Raw genomic sequence first — 15847 nt, 5'->3', positions numbered from 1 at the left:
CCCGCACATTCACTCTGTACTGGTACCCCCTGTATACAGCCTCACTATTGCTATTGTTATTTTACTGCTACTGTTTAATTATTTTTTAATTGACATATATTTTTTAAGTTATGTATTTTTTACTAACACGTTTATCTTCTTCACTTCTTAAAGCATTGTTGGTTAAGGGTAATTTCACTGTAAGGTCTGCACCTGTTGCGTTCGGCACATATGACAAATACAATTTGATTTGATTTGATTTGATCCATCTACTGTATGGTGCTGTGGTTCTTACTTTTGTCTCTGGACAGTGAGTGAGAAAGCCTGACATTGGGTCTGAGGCCCTTTTGGGTCATGGCAGGTTCTGAGCTCAGCTGGTGGAGATGATGAATAATAACTGGAGGAGAATATGGACCTGGAGAGACCAGTCCCTGAGTTTCTCCAGGTCTACTCTTTGCATGGGGACAGGGCCTCTGTAATTGAGTGAGGGCAATAGGAGTTTAGTGACCTGCAGTTATGATATGACATGACCCCAGCGGCCCCTACGTCCTGAGCACCACCGGAGATAATGTGCCGCCTCTGCAGATCCTGACCCTGGCCTGGCTCACCTGTGCCCAGTCCCACAGACCTACATGCCAGCACACCGGACAGAGCTGCTCAGCCAGCAGAGCCACAGAACCACACATTTAAAAGTGAATATGCAATAAAAAATATATGTTGGTTTAATAAACTATGATGGATTTGATGGGTGAATAAAGTCACTTTACTATCAAAGTCTAATAGTACAATATAGCCTTTGTTTTTGTGCACAAAGCATACTTGCTTCTAAATTAAACAGAGGATGTTCCCCTGTGGTGAGGCAATGTTTCCTTATTTTAAGATCATATTGAAGTGAGACTCGAGAAACACTGTCTGTCAGTAGGGGATACTCTTGTATGTTTTCCTCAGCACCAGTATATGTTACAAGACTCTTTTAATATTAGGAGAAAGACCGATGTCTTGGGTTGAAATGGGGACCCTTTTTATCCTTATACCTGTATCTTATTGCAACATGGAGTTATAAGCCATCAAACACACTCTGTCCACTTGTGACAACCAGCCCCATGGCAGGGTTAGATGTCACACAGTATGGGGTTGGTTATCACAGTGTTTGCTAGTAACTTATTCCTTTTATAACAGGAAATGAAGAATTATAGCAAACAGAGACTTAGACAATAGCCAAGCATTTCTTTAATCAAATAATATTCAGCATGTTATGCCTTGAGAATAACATAATTTATTACATTTTGAGTAAATGTGTGTGTGTATGCATGTGTGCTAATTAAGATGCTAGTTACCACATGGCTTGACCAAGGAACTCAGAAATTGGTTTGAAATACAGCTCTCCCTTTCTTCTTTTCAACAAACAGAATTGTTCATGGATACCCCCACAATTCAAACATTTACAACAAAAATAACCCAAACATTTGTTTTACTTTCACTTATGAAAAACACAAATTCCCTTCACCTCAATATTTTGCTATGCTGACATGAATTGATCAGGTGGATGAGTTCTTTCAAAGAATTCACACATTTGAATCTTAAAATGATTACACATGGCCATTTAGATCGGGGGAAATTAGCACTGTCACAACCAACCTGTGAATCAACCACCCCCAGTCTCTCTCTGAAGAAGGGCTTGTGAAGCATACCTTTTTATAAGGCCAGGTCTGTCTACTACTCTGCCTCAGTCTTTCATTGGGCACAGACATGAAACACTCACACAAATGACAATAGCTTGTGTTGTCATGCAGAAAGGGTTGACTTCCTGCTAAACACCCAGATTTACACATGATCTTTAAATAGTTTCGTGTCTGTTTCTGCTCATTTCAGGGCAGCAACATCTTTCCACCTCTCCAATCTGCCTGCAACTGGAAAAGACAGATAGGACCCGTGGGCGATGCTATACTGTCCCCCCTCATTCCCATTTCTTTCTGGCCCTCTTGTTTGTGTGATGCAGGAAGTGCAGGGCTGATTCGGGTGGTGGGAGGTGGCAAAGAGCTGGCCTGGCACACCGAGGGAGCTTGAGGGAGGTAGCAGTGTGGGTGTTAACCTTGTTAACCTCTCATAGTAAGTGTTGAATCATATGACCTAGGATGCACCCTGCATCAGAGAACAGGAAGTGCAACATTTAACATAAAGAACATCAAAGGCGATTTTTGTGCTGTTAATGAGATTACTCATCAAAACATTGCCCGAGCCACATGCACCTCTGACTGTCCTCGACTCTTTACCCACAGAGCCATCTGCATTGCCTCTAAATGCTATGTCATGCTATATTAAGGACCTTGCTGTGGACACCACCATGCTCAAGCTCAATACAGCTGAAAAGGGGTGATGATTTGTGACTCCAGCGCAGATCAGGCATGGTGCAACTGGCTCTCCTGACTGTAGGGCTCTGATTAATGACAAAGGCTGTGGTTGGGTGGGAGACACAGATCTGCCCATTAGCACACTACAACGTTGCAAATGGCTTCAATTACTGTGGAGTGTGCTGAGTTGGCAGTATGAACAGAGAGGATCGCTAAGCATGAGGACCATCATGCACCATCCAGCAGCTCCATGAAGACCAGAAAACCCCTTGTTCCCACGTGACGTTACTACCGGCAGAACTCCTCCACTAGAGCTGGCCTCTCTCCTTCATCAGAGCAGAAAAGGTGATAAAAGCCATTATCAAAATTCATAATATCAATTAAATGTGTTCTTCCATTCATATTCAGTTTGATGGCAGTGTTGGTAAAATATATTTTTTTACACTGTACATTGTGTTAAACAAAATCAGGACAAAATAGCACTTTTCCTGTTGAAAGTCTCTGTGAAAGTGGAAAGGACTGTGGACTCAAATTCCAATGAATAGTCTGTCACAGAATTGCCCACTCCAGTTTCCTCTACAACATTGTTACAGTATCACCTCTAAACTGACAGACTGGACTCAGTGGCATTGAAGAGTATCATACCAAGGCTTTGCCAACTGGCTGCAAAGTGACAGCAGGCCCTGTGTGCCCACGCCTGCCCTTGGCCCCGGCTTGTGAAACCCCTGGCACGGGGGCACATTCAGACAGGAGCAGCCAAAGAGATGGGGATTCCCCAGTATCACACCTCCTGTGCCCAGTGCAAGGAGCAGAGTCCCCTCAGCTACTTGTGTAACAACCAGCTCTCTATCCTTCCACTGACCCACATTTCATAACCTTCACACAGGCGGCACAGCAGATTCCCATGGTTCCTCACGACTAGATCTGCTTCACCTTTTACCGTACAGGTCCCTTGTTACTTCAAGTGGCGGTCATAGATTAAAAGAAAATAACGAGATTCACAATGAAATTGTAAACACATTGGAAATGTAAAATTATCAAATCACATCAATTAATTTCATGGGCTATGAGAAATAGCTCTGTGTCATACCACATGGAGAGAGGAAAAACACTCATCAGAGAACATAATTCTCGAGGGTGGAGGGGAGAGATGGGATTCTACCTGCTTTTCCTGTCTGTCTGTGTGGAATATCATCCTCATTAGCCATGTTTATATTGTAGGCTTACAATACTCATCACAGGTAGGATATCCCAGTGGAAAGACAGGCAGATAGTGTTGCCAGTATTCAGCCAATTCTAGTCGATCTATGACAAACGTCTATACTCAAACTGTGTATTATGTGCAATCTTAGCATCCACATATCTCTCATATTTCTTCCATGTTTTTCCTGTGCTGTGCTTTCAGATGACATATTTGATGATATCACAGTTGAGCATTAATTCCCTAATTTAATTTCCTTTGGACGGAGAGCAGAGTGTTGCATAGAGGAAGTGTCTTGGAGGGAGTCAGAATCATATGGGGATTAATGACGGGTGGATCCAGTCTCACCACTGAATTTGATCACTGAATGTTGTGTGTTCATGTGAAATGGCAGCTACTACAACTGGCTAGTAATGAAAACCTTACCCTGATCACATTGGGCCAACTCATAGACATCAGCCAATCAGTGCTCTCCATGTTCCATAAAAATGACATGCAAAAACAATAGAACGCTCCAGCTTCATTGCTCTTGAGTTACCACGTATCCATGAACCTTTTTGTTATCCCTTAGTATTGACTATAGTGTTACAATTATTAAGTCAATCCCACACAAAATGCGGTAACTTTGTTGAAATATTCTACATAGTAGGGTATTATTCATACCATTCATTATCATTCCTTTGTCTAAACTACAGCATTTCTGACAGTGAATCCTTGATAATATAAAATATTTTCATCTCAACCTTCCTAAATGCGAATTAAATCAATAAAACGCTCAAGTGCATCTATTTTGACATTTCTTGCAGTGGTTCAACGTCAAACAGGCTTCACTCTAATGTGCTGGGATTGTTTTCTGACAAAGCTGTCAAGACTTCAAACAGAGCAGAGACTGGCAGCTCTGCTCATTGAAGTCTCAAACCACCCCGATCTCTCCTCAAATCATTCAGAGTGCCCATGAGCGGAGTAGACAGCCGGACACACCCCCTGTGAGGTGTTTCCAAGTGCAGTCACTTTTTGTCAAAATAGATTGAAAACTTACACGAATAACAAAGCTCTTTTAGCAGCAAGGCCTTTAAAAAAAGAAAGTATTAGTATCAACTGCAGTGTTTACCCCATGAAGCCTACTGAGAGACAGCCATGGTGCCAAGGAGACATGCTGCACTTCAGCATGGCCTCTCTGAATGAGAGAGGTGATAGATAGAGAGCTGGTCAGGAGGAGGACTGGGCAGAAGGCAGAAGCCCATATATGCAGGTGTGCAGTGGGATCCCACGGCACTCCGTCTGACCCCGCAGCAGCACAGGCTGCAACAGAATGAAAATAGTCTTTGGAAACAGGCTCAGAATGCTTTGATTAAGCGATCACTATTATCTGTGGAGTTAGTTATTATATCTCTGACAACATAAAGAGGAGGAAAGCTGCAGGGAATCACGATAAAACATGTAACTGCTGGGGAATATTTGATTGTTGTTGTGATCAAAACGTTTAAGGCATTTGGGTGTACAGTGTACAGTCTCACTTGAACTAACATATTTAGGGATGTGAATTTATAAAGTAAAAGTGAATTGAGAACACAGAGACAGGGTCTGCAATGACAAGTTTAAGAAGGACTTTTCAGACTTAGTAAATGCCGGCCTTTCCTATGCATGCCTTTGCTATGCACTTCTCAGTAGTTGGTATTCAGACTTACCTTGTGCAGGTGCGTAAAGGGCTTTGCATGTGTGGTTCCCTTGCGTGCGCTGAATACATTTAATTCAACCTCTGAAAACCTTCCCAAATGCTGGTCAACATATTTTCTCGTGGAGTTTTCATTCAATAAGGTTTTCAGTACGTTTATCTAAAACCCTCCCTGTAAATATGGTGTACCTTTTAATTTGAATTTTCTCGACAGACTCACTAGCATTTATGGAGAGAACGGTTCAAAATATTAGGGATCAATGACAGAAAGCATGTAAATACACACTCAATTCATCTCCTTTTCAGCACCAATTAGTAGATAAAGAAATATTCTGATGTATATTATTTAGGGTTAGAAAAGTATTTATGCAAAAAATAAACTGGTTTGGAGAGCCTTTATGCACAAAATATAATGGTGAATAAAAATGCAGTTGTTTGATTCATCCTGAAAGTTGCCATATTAAATTGTTCAATACATGAAATATTGGAAGGTGACATTTACCCTAATAATCCTCACTAATCATGGAACTGTGATGACAACGGTCCAGTCGTTGTGAACCGTGCGCCAAGCTCCAGGTTTAATGAAGTAATAATGGCTGAGAAGCCGGTGTTTGGAGGATATACTGGCACTGGTGTTGTTAGGCCCAAGACAAAGTCTCGGAAAGACTTCGAGGGCATAATCACTTTTATGCAACGTGTTACCAACATATTCAAGTAATGATTGACATATTTTAATTAAAAATATTATTTTGAGGAATTTATTCATACTATTTCATCCTTCCACAAGATATAGTCCCAACATAAATCTAGGGTTTCTACCCAAGCCTGCTGATCAAATAGCCAGTCACTAATCATAGATGCTCAATTACTAGATTGTTCAATCAATGGCAGACATTTGAAGTTGTTGTCAATGTGTTACTGTATATCTAGTAATTTCATGGTGATTTAAGTCGTTCGTTCTATCGGTTCGGTTGCTAGAGACGTTCAGTCGTTCAGTCTTTTTGTTGTGTATCTATGAATGATAAGTTACAGTATGATAAGTTACGAATTCCAATTCAGAACTTATTCCAATTTCTTGTGGTAAGGGGTGAGGGTTAGGGTTCAGGTTAGGTTAAAGGGTTAAGGTTAGGATTAGGGAAGGGTTAGCTAACATGCTAAGGAGTTGCAAAGTAGCTAAAAAGTAGTAAGTAGTTGCAAAGTTGATAATTAGCTAAAATGCTAAAGTTGTCCGTGATGAGATTCAAACACACAACCTTTAGGTTGCTAGACGTTCGCATTATGCGCCTAACCATCCACACTTTCCAACCACCGCACTTTCGTTTTTTTGCCTTGAGTAACCTTCTGCCTTATATAACCATACCAAACATAAAATAGCATACTAATTTGAATGTCCCAGATTTATGATTACTATGTTAAGTCTAGTCTATGAGACCAGGCTGACAGAAACCAGTAGCTTGGGTCTCCAAATTGTATCTCTGCATGTCATAAGGCCAGCATTTCATAAACGTTATTGTCGAAAAGGTGATATGTTGAAATGCTTCAGATGGCTGCCGTATGACTGGTTTCACATTTGTCTCCAATTTTCACAAGGTAAAATAGATCTAAAACAATTATCATTTTTATTTACAATCCCCTTGTGCAAAACGGATTACTCATTTACCTAGCTCTTATCAATAGCTCTTGTCAATTTGTAAATTACAGTGCATAGAGAATGATGTTATTTCTATCAGAAAAAATAAAGTCGATATTGTTCCACTTGAAACCGACAGATTGCTCGACATTCATTGTTTCATCACGCATAAAGGTGGTGGAATTATTAAGGTCAGAATACAGAGTATCTGTAGACACACCTCCACCACGCCTTAATTTCTTTCATCTCCACCCCAAACGATTAGTGAGTGAATAGCATACTATTCTCATGTTTAAGATCAAGGTCAGAATTATAATAGAGAGAAAAGTATATTAAAAGGGAATTATTTTCCATTTACACGCATTTAACTCGGGTCGGGATTTCCCCCATTGTGCTGGTAGTCTATCCAGTGGTGTACAGTATACAGAAGTAAATTACTAAATTGGGCAAATCAAATTGTATTTGTCACATGCACGGAATACAACCTCACCGTGAAATGCTTACTTACAACCCCTTAAGCAACATTGCAGTTCAAGAAATAGAGTTAAGAAAATATTTCCTGTCACGTTTCTTCAAAATTGAACCAAGAAGCAGACCAGGACAAGGAGAGTAGGAAGAAGGTGAGTATTTATTTACAAGTGAATGTGAGTGGGTAGATACATCCAGGTGGCGTAGCGGGCAGCGGTGGTGAGTTGATGGGAGTAAATAGGTGGATCCAATGGGGAAGCGGAATCCTCCGACGACCAGGCGGGAATGGGGTAAATGATCCGGGTGAGTAACTGAAGACAGAACAAACGGAGGTAAGTTTGACAAAACAACAAAACAAATTCTATCCAACTTGAGGCTGATACTATGGCACAACATACGGTTCATGGCTAACGATCCGGCAGGGAATGGTTGTCAGGTCCGGGCTTATGAAGAGGAGAGATGATCAGGACCAGGTGTGCAGATAGCTGATGGGATACAGGTGCGGGTAATCAGAACTCCCAACTGGCTACATTGCCCGGCAACCAGACAGGGTGCGTTCCAGGACGCCAGAAAAAACACTCCAGGACAGAACACTGGCAAAAACAGACTCAGGAAACAGGATTCGTGACAGTACCCCCCCTCCGACGAACGCCACCGGGCGGACTACCCGGAGCGCCAGGGTGGAGGCGGTAAAAGTCACGAAGCAGGTCATCGTCAAGGATCTGACGCCGAGGAATCCAACTCCTCTCCTCAGGACCATATCCTTCCCAATCCACTAAATACTGGAACCCTCGACCCCGCCGTCTGGAGTCCATGATGCGGCGCACCGTGTAGACAAGACCACCTCCGATCATCCGAGGAGGAGGAGGACGAGGAGGAGGGGGCAACAGAGGACTGAGGAGAACCGGCTTGAGGCAGGAGACATGAAAGGTGGGATGTACTCTTAGTGTAGCAGGCAACTTGAGTCGGACCACAACAGGATTAATGATCTTCTCCACTACAAACGGACCAATGAACTTCGGTGACAGTTTCCTCGACTCAGTCCGTAGAGGAAGATCCCGTGTAGCCAACCAAACCTTATCTCCAACGGTATAAGCGGGGGCAGGAATACGGCGACGATTCGCCTGGATCTGATACCGGTCAGAAACCTTAAGGAGGGCCTTCCTGGCCCGATGCCAGGGGCGGTGGCAACGACGAATGTGGGTCTGGACAGAAGGAACCGAGAGATCCCGCTCCTGAGAAGGAAACAAGGGAGGTTGGTAACCGTACAGGCACTGGAAGGGAGACATCCCAGTGGCAGATGAAGGGAGAGTATTATGAGCATACTCGACCCAGGGTAATTGAGAGGACCAAGAGGTGGGATCAGAGGAAACAAGACAGCGCAGTGTGGACTCCATCTTCTGGTTGGCTCTCTCCGCCTGACCATTAGATTGGGGGTGAAATCCAGATGTGAGACACTGTAGCTCCAATGGCCAAACAGAAGGACTTCCAGACAGCAGAGGTAAACTGAGGACCACGGTCAGAAACAATGTCACAGGGCAACCCGTGGACCCTGAACACCTCCCTAACCAGGATCTCGGACGTCTCAGTGGCAGAAGGCAGCTTGGAGAGGGGAACAAAGTGGGCAAACTTGCTGAATCTATCCACAATGGTCAGAATAACCGTGTTACCAACAGAAGAGGGCAACCCCGTGACAAAATCCAGGGCCAGATGCGACCAAGGTCGCCGGGGAATAGGTAGGGGGTGAAGAAGCCCAGAGCTGGCCCGATTGGTACTCTTATTCTGCGCACAAACAGGACAAGCGGCAACAAACCTCCGGGTATCTTCTCCCATGGCAGGCCACCAAAATCGTCTGCGCAGTAACGCCATAGTCCGAGCAACTCCAGGGTGACAAGCTATCTTGCTGGCGTGGGACCACTGAAGGACAGCAGAACGAACCGACTCAGGCACGAACAACCGATCGGGTGGACCGTTATCGGGCCCGGGCTGTGTCCGAAGAGCCGCCATCACCTCCTCCTCAATCCTCCATGTAACGGCTCCCACGACAACGTTCTGGGGAAGAATCGTCTCAGTCTTGGCCCCACTCTCCTCCGTCTTGGAGAACATCCGGGACAGGGCGTCCGCCTTCCCGTTCTTCGACCCAGGTCGGAACGTCAGGGAAAAGTTGAAGCGTCCAAAAAACAAAGCCCACCGGGCCTGACGGGAGTTGAGACGTTTAGCCGATTGCACGTAAGCCAGATTCTTGTGGTCAGTCCAGACCACAAACGGTTGCTCCGCTCCCTCCAACCAGTGACGCCACTCCTCCAAGGTGAGCTTCACAGCGAGAAGCTCCCGGTTACCCACATCGTAGTTTCTTTCAGCTGGAGAAAGACGACAAGAGTAGAAGGCGCAGGGATGGAGTTTACCGTCAGTGGAGCTACGCTGGGACAGGATGGCGCCCACCCCCACATCAGACGCATCCACCTCCACAACGAACTGACGGGAAGTGTCAGGTTGAGAGAGAATCGGGGCGTTGGTGAATCGGCTCTTCAAATCTAGAAATGCTCGGTCTGCCTCAGGAGACCAACAGAACTTTCTGGTGCAAGACGTCAGTACAGTTAAAGGGGCGGCCACCCGGCTGTAATCACGGATAAACCTCCGATAAAAATTAGCAAACCCCAGGAATCTCTGGAGCTGCAATCTCGTACCGGGCTGGACCCAATCCCGAACCGCCCGAACCTTCTCTTGGTCCATCTTGATCTCTCCCCTGGAGATGATGTACCCGAGGAAGGACGTCGTGTGGGCGTGAAAATCACACTTCTCAGCCTTCACGAACAGACGGTTCTCCAATAACCGCTGCAGGACCTGCTTGACATGCTGAACGTGGCTAGAAAGCTCCTTCGAGAAGATGAGGATATCATCCAGGTAAACGAACACAAAAATACCAATCATATCTCTCAGAACGTCATTCACCATACTTTGGAACACAGCAGGAGCGTTGGTCAGTCCAAACGGCATCACCTGGTACTCGAAATGTCCCATCGGAGTATTGAACCCAGTCAACCACTCGTCCCCCTCCTTGATCCGAACCAAATGATAAGCATTACGTAAATCAAGCTTCGTAAAAACCGTAGCACCCTGTAAAGAATCGAAAGCCGAGCTCATCAAGGGCAGGGGATACTTGTTCTTGACCGTAATATCATTCAAACCCCGATAATCAATACACGGTCGAAGAGAGCCATCCTTCTTGCTCACAAAAAAAAATCCTGCTCCCAGAGGTGATGACGAGGGCCGAATGAGACTTGCAGCTAGAGACTCCTTGATGTAGGTCTCCAAGGCTTCACGTTCAGGTCGAGAGATACTGTATAACCGTCCCTTGGGAAAGGCGGCTCCAGGAAACAGATTAATCGCACAGTCATAAGGTCGGTGGGGAGGAAGGGACTGAGCCTTCTGTTTACTGAATACTTCACCCAACTCGTGATATGTTTCTGGAACCAGGGACAAATCAGGAGGAGCAGAGGCACTGACCTGACTGGAAACGGCAGGAGAACAGGCAGTCCTAAGACAGTTAGCATGACAATCAATGCTCCAACTAGTTATCTTACCCGTCACCCAATCAAACGAGGGATTGTGTTCCTTCGGCCAGGGGTAACCAAGAACCAGAGGAACATGGGGCAAGGACAGAATGAAGAAGTAGATAAACTATGAATGATTCCCTGACAACAACATCTTAACCGGTTCAGTCCTCATAGTGATCCGTGCCAGACTACTGCCGTTCAGAGTGGTTGCTTCAATGGCTTCCGGCAATTGCTCCTTGGAAAGCCCCAGCTGTTCCACCAAGTCGGCATCAATAAAGCTGCCATCGGCACCTGAATCGATAAAAGCGTTCATCTCTAAGCTCTGTTCCTTATTCATAAGGGTCGCAGGAAAACGGGGTCTGACAGGATTCTTGAGAGGTTGAAACTGGCTCGCTAAAATTCCTCCCAAAACTAGCGAGCCGGGCAGTTTAACGAGCGCTGTGGACAAGCGGAGATGTAATGTCCTGAGCTACCACAGTAGAGACAGCTGTTGGTCTCACGTCTACGTTGGCGCTCCTCCTTAGTTAGCCTGTGTCTCCCCACTTGCATTGGTTCAGGATCTGGTGGCAAGACCCCTCCACTAATCCCGTGTGGGGAATAACGATCAATACGTTCTGGTTCACTTCCTGAACCGAATGGTAACCGAGTTGCTGATTGATTGGATGGGCCCCACTGCTTCTGCCTCCTTCTCTCTCGGACTCTATTATCTACCCGAATAGATAAAGTGACCAAGCTGTCTAGGTCACTAGGCTCTGGATAAGATATCAGCTCGTCCTTTAGTTGCTCCGACAACCCCTGGTAAAAAGCCGCTTGTAGTGACTCCTCATTCCAACCACTCTCCACAGACAATGTCCTGAACTCGATCATAAAGTCTGCCACACTGCGAGCTCCTTGGCGAAGAGTGAACAAACGTTTAGCTGCGTCCTTACCTCGGACTGGATGGTCAAAAAGCCTTCTCATCTCTCCCGTGAATTCCTGGTATGAAGCCATGCAGGTCTCCTGTCGTTCCCAAACGGCTGAAGCCCATTCCAGAGCTCTTCCACGCAGCAGTTCAATAACAAAGGCTATCCTAGCCTTGTCAGTGGCGTAAGAATGGGGCTGCAGATCAAACACTAACCCACACTGCATAAGAAACGAACGGCATCTTCCCAAATCCCCTTCATATTTATCAGGCGTCGGTACCTTGGGTTCACGGAAGGAAACCGCATCAGACACGGCAGGTGAGATGGGTGAAACAGGTGGTGAATGAATCGCCAGCAAACTGAGCTGATCCTGGATTTGTGTCAAGCTAGCAGATAACTTCTGGATTGCACCCGCTATCTCCTGTAGCGCCGTCTTGTGTTGTCCCAGTGTCTTCCCCTGCTGGGTAATGGCATGGCAAACGGAATCCAGGTCCGCTGGGTTCATCCTTGGCCGGATCGTTCTGTCACGTTTCTTCAAAATTGAACCCAGAAGCAGACCAGGACAAGGAGAGTAGGAAGAAGGTGAGTATTTATTTACAAGTGAATGTGAGTGGGTAGATACATCCAGGTGGCGTAGCGGGCAGCGGTGGTGAGTTGATGGGAGTAAATAGGTGGATCCAATGGGGAAGCGGAATCCTCCGACGACCAGGCGGGAATGGGGTAAATGATCCGGGTGAGTAACTGAAGACAGAACAAACGGAGGTAAGTTGAAGGCAAGCAAGACGTACAAAACAACAAAACAAATTCTATCCAACTTGAGGCTGATACTATGGCACAACATACTGTTCATGGCTAACGATCCGGCAGGGAATGGTTGTCAGGTCCGGGCTTATGAAGAGGAGAGATGATGATCAGGACCAGGTGTGCAGATAGCTGATGGGATACAGGTGCGGGTAATCAGAACTCCCAACTGGCTACATTGCCCGGCAACCAGACAGGGTGCGTTCCAGGACGCCGGAAAAAACACTCCAGGACAGAACACTGGCAAAAACAGACTCAGGAAACAGGATTCGTGACATTTCCTAATTAAACTAAAGTTAAAAAATAAAATAAAAAGTAACACAAGAAAATGACATACCAATAACAAGGCTAAATACAGGTGGAACCGAGTCAACGTGCGGGGGTACAGGTTAGTCGAGATAATTTGTAAAGTGACTATAAATAGATAATAAAGTGACTATGCATAGATAATAAACAGCGAGTAGCAGCAGTGTAAAAACAAAAGGGGGGGGGGGGTCAATGTAAATAGTCCGGGTGGCCATTGGATTAATCGTTCAGCACTCTTATGGCTTGGGGGAAGAAGCTGTGACTTTGCACTCCGGTACCGTTTGCCGTGCAGTAGCAGAGAGAACAGTCTATGACTAGGGTGACTGTTGTCTTTGACCATTTTTTGGGCCTTCCTCTGACACCGCCTAGTATATACAGTAGGTCCTGGATGTCAGGAAGCTTGGCCCCAGTGATGTACAGGGCCGTACGCATTACCCTCTGTAGTGCCTCACGGTCAGATGCCGAGCAGTTGCCATACCAGGCGGTGGTGCAACCGGTCAGGATGCTCTCGATGGTGCAGCTGTAATGCAGCTGTATTATTGAACGATGAGGCATGTTTGAATTATTTTCCATGGGCTATACTGACTTTGAAGCACACAATGGGAAACTGTCTAATGTGTCGACTGTTGAGCTTTCTGCATGGCAGGGAATGACTGGGTGAACATCTACTGTATGTGGAAACTGAGGGGAAAGATGGGGGTTGAGAGGGGGGACAATAAGACAAGTAACAGCCTTGAGTAGGCTGACCAAACACATCAGCTCCCTTCTGTGCCCCATCATTATACATCATTAAGTGATCTTATCGGACACTGAGATCATCATGCCCAGTGAGACTGTAGAGCAGACACCACTGATTAGGAGAACAACATCACATGGCTGAACTGCCTATGAATTATACATCATAAAACTGTGGAGTTTTATGCAGTTTCATTTTTTATTTTTTTATTTTTTTAAACAAGCCATGTATTTCAACAAGTATATGGCAACCAATAGTGGCTAGTCATATGATGGCTCTACAATACGTAAACATTGGGACTACTTGTAGCGCATCAAAATCGAATATCAAAATTATTACAATTTTTCTGCCTTTAAAGTCCCTTCTCTTCAGTCAATTTCGCTGTGAGTTTAGGAAGAGATATGGTCAGTTTCTTGGGGGTGGTAATACTACACATTAGACTATGTGATACAAGGGGTTTGGTGAATGTAATGTTCTATTATAACAGCAGAGCCAAGGGAGTGATTGTTAGAAGCCCATCATTTGTCACCAAAGGGCTGAAAATCCCAGTTTATAGGAAGCCGGACTTAAGACTCAACTGTTCACCAGGCTCCCATCTTTACTAGATCTGGGCTTAAACGTGTCAATGCGCACTACGTTTGGGATCTGCAATATTTAATATCTGGAGACAAAGACAATTCCCAGGCAAATTAAGTCTGTGATTGGATTTCAGGATAGAAAATTCCCATATTATTAATTGTATATTACCTTCTTGTTGCCTAGAAACAGGAGTTCATGCAGACTGAAATTAACTGAGCATATTATTTCATAAGAATGTACTGTATGTTCTACATTTGTCAGGTTCAACTCAAATATCCTCATGTACCATATGGTCAGGCACTTCACTACAAACAGCACAAGGGAATGTTTGCGTAATAAACCTGGTTTCTTACTGTTGTAGGGTTGCATGCTTGTGTGGATTGTATGCCTAAATATGTTGTTTGTGAAAGTGGCCAATACCCACTTGAGGTGAGGATCCAAGTCCCCACTATACTCATCTTCAAATGTAGCTTCAGCTTTCTCTCCAGTCCTGTGCTGTCTTGTCTACTGTTCAATACACACAGACTAGACTCCCCCCACAGGGTATCAAGGGTATAACACTAAAAGTAGCACAACGTTCTCGCCCAATGTCATTGGACTTTATGCAGTACTTGTATGCTTGTATGCATGTATGTTGAGAAATAACAATCCTTTTCAGTGTACAATGTGATTTCTCCCATTTTGATGTTCAATTTGCCAGCCAATGGATAAGAGAAAAAGTTCAATTATTTGTTCATGATCCAAAGAATATGTATAGAGGTCAGTGTATTCAATAATCTTGTTGAAAGAAGAGACAATACTGCGGAAACTAAAGGCTTAATGTATGTATTATACAAATGCATGTTCAGACTAAAACCTCCCCAGGGCAAAAAGAATGATACTACCATGGGGTCTGAAATGATTGACTTGACCATAATGAGCAATAATTACTGTATAAAACAAATAATTCAAATACTGAGATGTATTGTATTCAAAAGGAAATATGAAATTATATTAATATACTAATACAATTGCTCAGAGAAAGAGTTTTTGTTTAACAAGTAATACATGTTTTTATCCAAAAGTTAGGGGTCAAAATGATTGACACCCCTAAAGATTCTTATAAATAAAGTAGTCAAAAGTTTTGTATTTGATCCCATATTCCCAGCACGCAATGACTACATCAAGCTTGTGACGCTATAAACTTTCTAGATGCATTTGCAGTTTGTTATGGTTGTGTTTCAGATGATTTTGAGCCCAATAGAAATGAATGGTAAATAATGTATTGTGTCATTTTAGAGTCACTTTATTTATTTAACATTTATTTAACCAGGCAAGTCAGTTAAGAACAATGACAGCCTAGGAACAGTGGGTTAACTGCCTGTTCAGGGGCAGAGCTCAGGGGTTTGAACTTGCAACCTTCCAGTTACTAGTCCAACACTCTAACCACTAGGCTACCCTGCCACCACAAATGTAAATACAAATCTAATATGTTTCTAAACTCTTCTATATTAATGTGGATGCTACCATTATTATGGATAATCCTGAATGAATCGTGGTGAGTGAGAAAGTTACAGAGGGTCAAAGATCATGTCCCCAAGATATACTAACCTCCCCGTTAACAAAAAAAAAGAAGATGTTTTTAACCTTTATTTAACTAGGCAAGTCAGTTAAGAACAAATT

Source organism: Oncorhynchus kisutch, linkage group LG3 (assembly GCF_002021735.2).
Source record: "Oncorhynchus kisutch isolate 150728-3 linkage group LG3, Okis_V2, whole genome shotgun sequence".
Taxonomy (NCBI): domain Eukaryota; kingdom Metazoa; phylum Chordata; class Actinopteri; order Salmoniformes; family Salmonidae; genus Oncorhynchus; species Oncorhynchus kisutch.
The sequence above is the reverse complement of the archived record's forward strand: the minus strand, read 5'-3'. Positions refer to the sequence as shown.